At 35.3% G+C, this 7973-nt stretch overlaps 1 pseudogene; it reads left to right on the plus strand.

The window, feature by feature from the left end:
• Window positions 1-347: 347 nt before the first annotated feature.
• Window positions 348-7973, plus strand: part of LOC135222454 (uncharacterized) — an 11815-nt pseudogene continuing 4189 nt past the window's right edge.

Below are 7973 nucleotides of genomic sequence, written 5' to 3' on the forward strand. Positions count from 1 at the left end.
ATTATCCTATAGCGCTGTCAATATACATACATACAGATATATATATATATATATATATATATATATTATATATATATATATATATAATATATATATATATATATGTGTGTGTTGTGTGTGTGTGTGTGTGTGTGTGTGTGTGTGTGTGTGTGAGTGTGTGTGTGGGTGGGTGAGGTGTAAACGCACACATACATCTTAAATCATAGATTCTGCAGTCTGTTATATTTTCAAAAAAAAAGACAACACTGAACATTTTACAGGTTATATTAAGTAACTCGCAGCCAATTTGAGGTATTGAAACTAACCCTACAATCGATCCTTTTACAGATCTGAACCGAGGACGACGTTGACGGAGGAATTTGTGTCTGGTTGGAGGAAGGGAATATAACCAGAGAGGGAAAGAGGTTCATGCTAGGCGCCTCGTGACGTTCGTTGCCCGTTCTCCTTCGGTTAGCTGCCAAGACTGAGATTATATACCAATGAAAGACGTTGTTCTAGCCTTCTTCATAGCCGCAATTTGCTGTCTGTGTAAGTCGACCTCTGTTATTCATGTTAATGTCGATTTTACTTACTGTTTTTCGAATCTATGGTGATACTTCAGTATATTTCACAAGGCTCGAAAGTTATGCATTCGGTGTTTAAGAGGCCTTCCGCTAACCTTTATATACTGATAGCGTTTGACGTCAGAACTTATCGTTTCGAATTATTTATTCATTAACTAACAGATCCTCACTATCGATAGTATTTGCTAGTTCCCATATCCGTAACATACCCGTGTTTATATATATATATATATAATATATATATATATAATATATATATATATATATATACATGTATATATTTTTTACACATATATATTTATACACACACACACACATTATATATATATATATATATATATATATATATATATATATATATATATATATATATATATATATATATATATATATATATATATATATATGTCTGCATGTATGCATGTATGTATAATAGAGAAAATGTCTGTTTTTTGTTTGTTTATATGAATGCTTACAATTCCTCATCTATCGATCGATTTTGATAATACTTTAAATATAGGTCAATATCAAACCGGGAAAGGTCTTGGTGAAAACAGGAGGATTAATATCAGACCAGTTGGTAGGGTAAAGGGTTGGTTGTGGGAAGGGGGAGTGACATGTAAAAAGAAAAAATTACCGAAAACAATAGATAGTATGTTCGGTCTATAGCTTTTAAGGTTGCTGAAATGAATGGTGACACTCCCGATGCCCTTCAAGTCTAATTTTAGACCTGATAGGAAGGGGATTTGGGATGGAGATGCCATGCAAAAATAACAGAAAACAACAAATATTAGTGCCTAATCCATAGTTTTCAAGGTGAGATGAATAGTGATATTCCAGAAGCCCAGTACGTTCAAGTACAGCCCCAGTAGGGAGTGGCTGAGAAGAGGGTGGGATGGCAGTGTCATGTAAAAATAACCCAAAGCAACAGATATTAGTGTCTAATCCATAGTTTTAGAGGTCATTGAGATGAATAATGATACTCCTGAAGTCTTTTAAGTCTAAGTTGAGCCCAGATAGGAAACGGTGGTGAAAAGGGGTGGGAAACTTGTGACATTTAAAAGTAACCAAAAATACATATATTAACCCTTAAACGTCGAGTCAAAATCTCCCCCGATTTCCGAATGGACGTACCATACGTCGGCTCAAAAAAGTTTTTTTTTAAATTCGCGGAAAAATACTTATAGGCCTACCAGCCGAAAACTTTTGAATCACGCGCCTTGGGAGATGCTGGGAGTTCACGGATCAAGGCGTTGTTTTGTTTACAATCGTTACGCAGGCGCGCAAGCGCGAATTTCTTTCTTATCGCACTAAAAAGTATCAGTGACACATCTCAAAAATTATTTCGTCACTTTGACATAATTTTTGCACCGTTTTAAATTATCCGTTACATGAAGTATTATATATGAAAAGGTGCGCAATTTCATGCACAATACAACAAAAAAATAGTCATGATTGTAACTTTTATCAATTTTGAAATATTTCCATATAAATAACGATAAGTGCCAAAATTTCAACCTTCGTGGTCAACTTTCGGACTCTACCGAAAACGGTCCCCCCCCCCTGCAAAAAACGCAATTGGTAAGCTATAAAACGCTTATATTGTAGTAATATTCAACTATTTACCTTAATTTTGCAACAAATTGGAAGTCTCTAGCACAATATTTCGATTTATGGTGAATTTATGAAAAAACATTTTCCTTACGTCCGCGCGGTAACTCTTCCGAAAAAAATCATACATGCGATTGTGGTAATGTTTGCACCATTTTAAAATTAGCCGTTACATTAAGTTTTATATATGGAAATGTGCGCAATTTCATGCACAATACAACTAAAAACAACCCATGGTTGTAGCTTTTATCAGTTTTGAAATATTTTCATATAAAAAATGATAAGTGACAAATTTTCAACCTTCGGTCAATTTTGACTCTACCGAAATGGTCGAAAACGCAATTGTAAGCTAAAACTCTTATATTTTAGTAATATTCAATCATTTACCTTAATTTTGTAACAAATTGGAAGTCTCTAGCACAATATTTCGATTATGGTGAATTTATGAAAAATATTAAATTTTCCTTACGTCCGCGCGTAACTCTTCCGAAAAATGTTACGTGCGATTGTGGTAATGTTTGCACCATTTTAAATTAGCCGTTACATAAAGTTTTATATATGAAAATGTGCGCAATTTCATGTAAAATACAACGAAAAATAATTGAAGTTTGTAGCTTTTCTCATTTTCAAAATATTTGCATATAAATCACGATAAATAGAAAAAAAAAAAAAACCACGTTCGGTCAACTTTGACTCTACCGAAATGGTCGAAAAAAACGCAATTGTAAGCTAAAATCTCTTATATTTTAGTAATATTCAATCATTTACCTTCAGTTTGCAACAAATGGAAGTCTCTAGCACAATATTTCGATTTATGGTGAATTTATGAAAAAAACTTTCCTTCCCTCCGCGCGCGGATTCTCCGCCATAAATCTCCGAATTGCGTACATCGAATTCTCGGAAAATTTGCTCCGTTTCATATTAGGCATTTCATAGAGTTTTATATATGAAAATGTGCGCAATTTCATGTAAAATAAAATGAAAGATATTTGAAGGTTGTAGCTTTTCTCATTTTCGAAATATTTGCATATAAATCACGATAAATAGAAAAAAAACCACGTTCGGTCAACTTTGACTCTACCGAAATGGTAAAAAAACGCAATTGTAAGCTAAAACTCTTACAGTATCGTAATATCCAATCATTTTTATTCATTTGAAACAAATTGGAAGTCTCTAGAACAATATTGAGATTTACGGGAATTTTTGAAAAAAATATTTTTTTACGTTCGCACGTTACGAATTCGTACATAGTTTTGTGATAATATTTTTCCGGTGTTGCTTTTATTGTTTTACAATGTATTATATATCAAAATAATTGCAATGTAGTGTACAATACAACGAAAAAATAAAAACTCGTTAGCTTTTACCGTTTTTTGCACAGCGTGATTTTAATACAATTATGTATGAATTTTTTTTTTCACTACCATATATCGCATTATTTACATATGATAATGATATTATTTTTCATTTCTGATGATTGCATACTATACTTCAAGCAATGACAAAAAAAGGAGCCAAAAATGAACTCATCTTCAAAACTAAGCGCGCTGTGATTTTTTGAAAAAATTATTTTTTCCGATTCCGCGCTCACTCAAAACCGGCTCCGGAATTCGGGGGAGTTTTTGATTTTTACCGCTTCGGCGTTTAAGGGTTAATGTCTAATTCATAGTTTTTGTGGTCACTGCGATGAATAGTGACCCTCTCAATGCCCTAAAGTCCAAGGTCAGCCCTAGGAAGGGGTACATGAGAAGGGGGGCGGTGACATTAAAAAATAACTGAAAACTAGACATTAGAGTCTATACCATAGTTTCTGAGGTCGCTGTGATGAATAGAGACACTCCCAATGTCCTTCAAGTCCAAGATCAGCCCCAGCAGGAATTGGGCGGGAGAAGTGGTGAAATGTAAGTGTCAAAACTACGGTCATGTAACTGAAGCAACTACCTTAGCAGGAATGAGAGAGAGAGAGAGAGAGAGAGAGAGAGAGAGAGAGAGAATGGTTTATCGGTTGTCATTCAGAGATTATCCAGGCAATGCCGGGTTGGTCAGCTATAGTAGATTCACATCAACCGTGCAATTCTCTCAGTCTCTCTAGAGAGTTCACATAGGCACCATCTGTGTTCCGAGCTCTCCTGAGGGATACTTTTGATAGGAGAGATGGAACATACATCCTACCTACGTGAACTCTCGAGAGAGACTGAGAGTTTCCAGCCCTGTCATTGGCTTATCAACAGCCAATCAGGAGCGTCGTTAGGGACTGGCCTAGACGGTTGATGTGAATCTACTATAGTATATATATGTGTGTGCATGTGTGTGTATGAGTGTGTTTGTGTATGTGTGCGTGTGTGTGTGTGTGGCTGTATTTACAAGAAAGACAACCATAGACCTGAACTTAGACCTGTTCATAACTTCCACTTGTCTCTTGCAATGGTCTCCCAGGTGAATGTGGGGAATGTCTCCAGATAACCCAGCTGACAGTGCCGCGCGTGGTTCGAAGCGGCAGCCGTGTCAATTTCTCTTGCGGCTTCGACCTCACAGACGAAAAGCTTTATTCGCTCACGTGGTGGAAAGATAACCAAACATTCTTCAGTTACCTCCCGAGTAGAAGTCATCCTAAGACGGTTCGGAACGTTCCAGGCATTACTGTCGATGTAAGTTGTTCATATTTATCCCTTACAGGAAGTCGTTTTATTGTTCTTTTGATCATGCTGGTGTTATGGTCTTTTTTCAAAGAAAGGTTGATGTTATTATTGAATTTAATCTTATAAGTTATTGTCAATTATCTGATGGATCAAACAAGCACTGTTTGCATCTGGTAACGAGATGACCATTGCGTTACATCATTTCAGAATTTGGCCAGAAATACCGCTTTCCTTCCTGCTTCTTTTAAAATTAATATAGTTTATTTATACAGTAATCTGGCTTCACAATATCACTATCTACTTTTCAGATTTAATTTGCTTCAGATCATTTCCCTGACGGTGATTTTAGACGCTTTGAAGATTCCTTTTACAGTTAGTAGTTGATCAAAAAATATCCTAAATGATAAGTGTAAAATGGTCTTTAATCCTGGAAATGTCCAAATACAATGCGATACAGAATGAGGAAGATTGTAAACATAAAAGAACTAGTTTGCACAAAACGAATAGTTCAGTTAATATTTCTGTGGTCTATTTTCATACCCTTCTTCGGATTTACAATAAAACATCCAATAATCAATGGTATAAAAAGATATATAAAAAATCACATAAAATAAAAAATACCATATAACTATAGCACACGCCCAAATAATTACTAGATAAAGCCATAGATCTGTAACGGATCGTGGTGTAGAGAAAATGGTCAAAATGGTATGTTTACCGTATGCCCTCTGCTGCCCCATAACTCTAATATTTCGGAAAATAAACCTTGTTATTCTACAAAAATCGTACAGCGAGGAAAAAGAATATATCCACGGTAATTTAGATTTACGAACTAACTTTTCCCAAAAATCAAATATCCAACACAACTGTCAAAAGTTTTGAATTTTTCCTGAAAGCTATAATTTCCAAGCAAGCGGCCTACTGGTTATCTTTATGAACAGCAAATGGACTCGTGATTTAATGGAATATTTACTGCTCTTAGTGTGTACGGGGATACAAAAGTTTTTCCTACCATAATAATTCTTATTTTGTGTAATGAGAATATCGAGACATGCACACCAGCATAATATGCAAGTACTTCAGTTTGACCCTTCAGCAGTATATCTCGAGGGTACTGTAAACTAATCAGTGTCAGCGAAGATCATTTTATTCTAAACATTCCATTTACGGGCGACAGAGAGAGCGTCATAAGAGGAATACCTCAATTTCTCATGCTATGGGAGTTCAATTTAAGTGCTCGTATTTTCACTCACTATGTACTTGGAATACATGAAAATGTAAAATGATAAAAGAAGTCCCTGTTTCTCACATTGAAAAATGTGGATGATGAATGGCTTCGTTAGCTACAAGATATTAATGTTCCAAGATCTCGGTACAGCTGGTCATTCTGTTTAATTAAAGTCATATATAAGATGTTTATTCATTTTATGTCTGCTTTTCTGATATGATGGCTTGGAACTCTCATTTATCTATCCCCTTCGAAAGTTAATATTAATTGTATACCACGTAACTCATTTAAAGACGCATTACATTATTTCCCATCTCATATACAATAAACCACACACCACGTTTGGTGAGTGGCTGCATGATTTACATAGTGGAAATAAGTAACTGAATTGGAGTGGGGTAAATAAAAAGAAATGTTTCCGAGCAAATCAAGAATTTCACCTGGAAAGAGATGAAGTCTTGAGTCGTTTTGCCGTTCAGTAGACCTTTAAAATGTTCCATGTACTGGCATGACTTAGCAAAGGCTTGCTGGCTGTACAAGTTACGACCTAAGACTATCTGCGACTAGTAATCCAAAGGCCCATGAAAGGTCTACTTAATGTAGATAACACAAAAACAAGTAAAACTAGTTGATATATGGACTGATTTTGGTAGAGAAAGTTATTGAGATAAAGAACGATACAACGCCCGGAATCTCAGTTTAGGTTTTTAATACTGTTGTGAGAATGCCCATTGTAAAGTGTGGCTAACTTAGGCAAAGGTCTCGAGGATAGAAGGAAAAAATACAAAAGATGATAAGGGAAATTATTTGTATATTTGTCTGCAAGAAGTACCCAGATAATTTTCATTCAGAAAGGGGGCGGATGAAAGCATGAAAAATTTGTATTAAAAGAAAATACCAATATACATCATGCAAGAACAATCAAAAGACATAGCATAAATAATAATGATATAATGAGGATTGTTAAGAACACGTATTGAGGGTGGTTGATTACTAAGAACGGGAAGTTTTCATGCTATCAAGCAACATCTGTTAAGTATTTGACCTCTTATATTTTATCGTTTAAGAAAACGTATAGAATGGGAATTGGCGATGGGTATATAGAATGGTTGAACATTAATGGTGTTACAGTGTTGATTTTAAGTCAAGAAGAATTGCTGTGACTAGTCCAAGCTTTAGCAAGTTTCCCTGAGGGCGAACAGTTGAAAGTGATCATTAAAATGACGGCATGTTAGTAATGTGAATAAAGTGCTAAGTATGTCTCACTCAGGTTTTCAGAATGTAGATATTTCAGAGACGGATAGAACGAGAGGAGAGATGAATCATAAATTATGTAGCACAAAGAAGGAAAGAGAGCTCAGTATAAGTAGCCGTGTGAAACCTTTTCTGAGGGAGTGATTTACTCCTTTTAAAATGAATATAAAAAAAACAAATACTGGAAGTAAATGTGGACCGGTAAGAGATAAAGAAATGAGGTCAAAATTATTTCCATGGGTGACCAAATATGCTGAGACACATATACTAACATTTGAGAGACTGAAGTTTAGCACAGGAAACGGAAAAAAAAATCTTAAAATAACTAGGCTGATACCCTGACGTATGCTTGAGCAACAATTTCTTGGTATGCAAAGTGTTACTCTTGTCCTCTCCTCATCTTAGGTCGGGGCTTCAGCCCCTGCACATTCGACAGAATACAGTGATCAAATATTTCTTTTAAAAATGATTAGATAATCTTTTTCATTTATATCATTTTCAGAAACAGTTATCAACGCTTCATCAAGTATTTCTTTCACAAGTGGACCATCGCGCATCTGGAACAATCCGTTGTGAAGTCCTAGTTGTCCCAAAATTCGAACAGGCCACCATGGAGACCAACTTCACAGTCATAGGTAGATGGAAGAACGTGCTTGTGCTATGATCACTCGTCTTTAC

This window comes from Macrobrachium nipponense, chromosome 3 (genome assembly GCF_015104395.2).
Source record: "Macrobrachium nipponense isolate FS-2020 chromosome 3, ASM1510439v2, whole genome shotgun sequence".
In the NCBI taxonomy this organism is placed as follows: Eukaryota; Metazoa; Arthropoda; class Malacostraca; order Decapoda; family Palaemonidae; genus Macrobrachium; species Macrobrachium nipponense.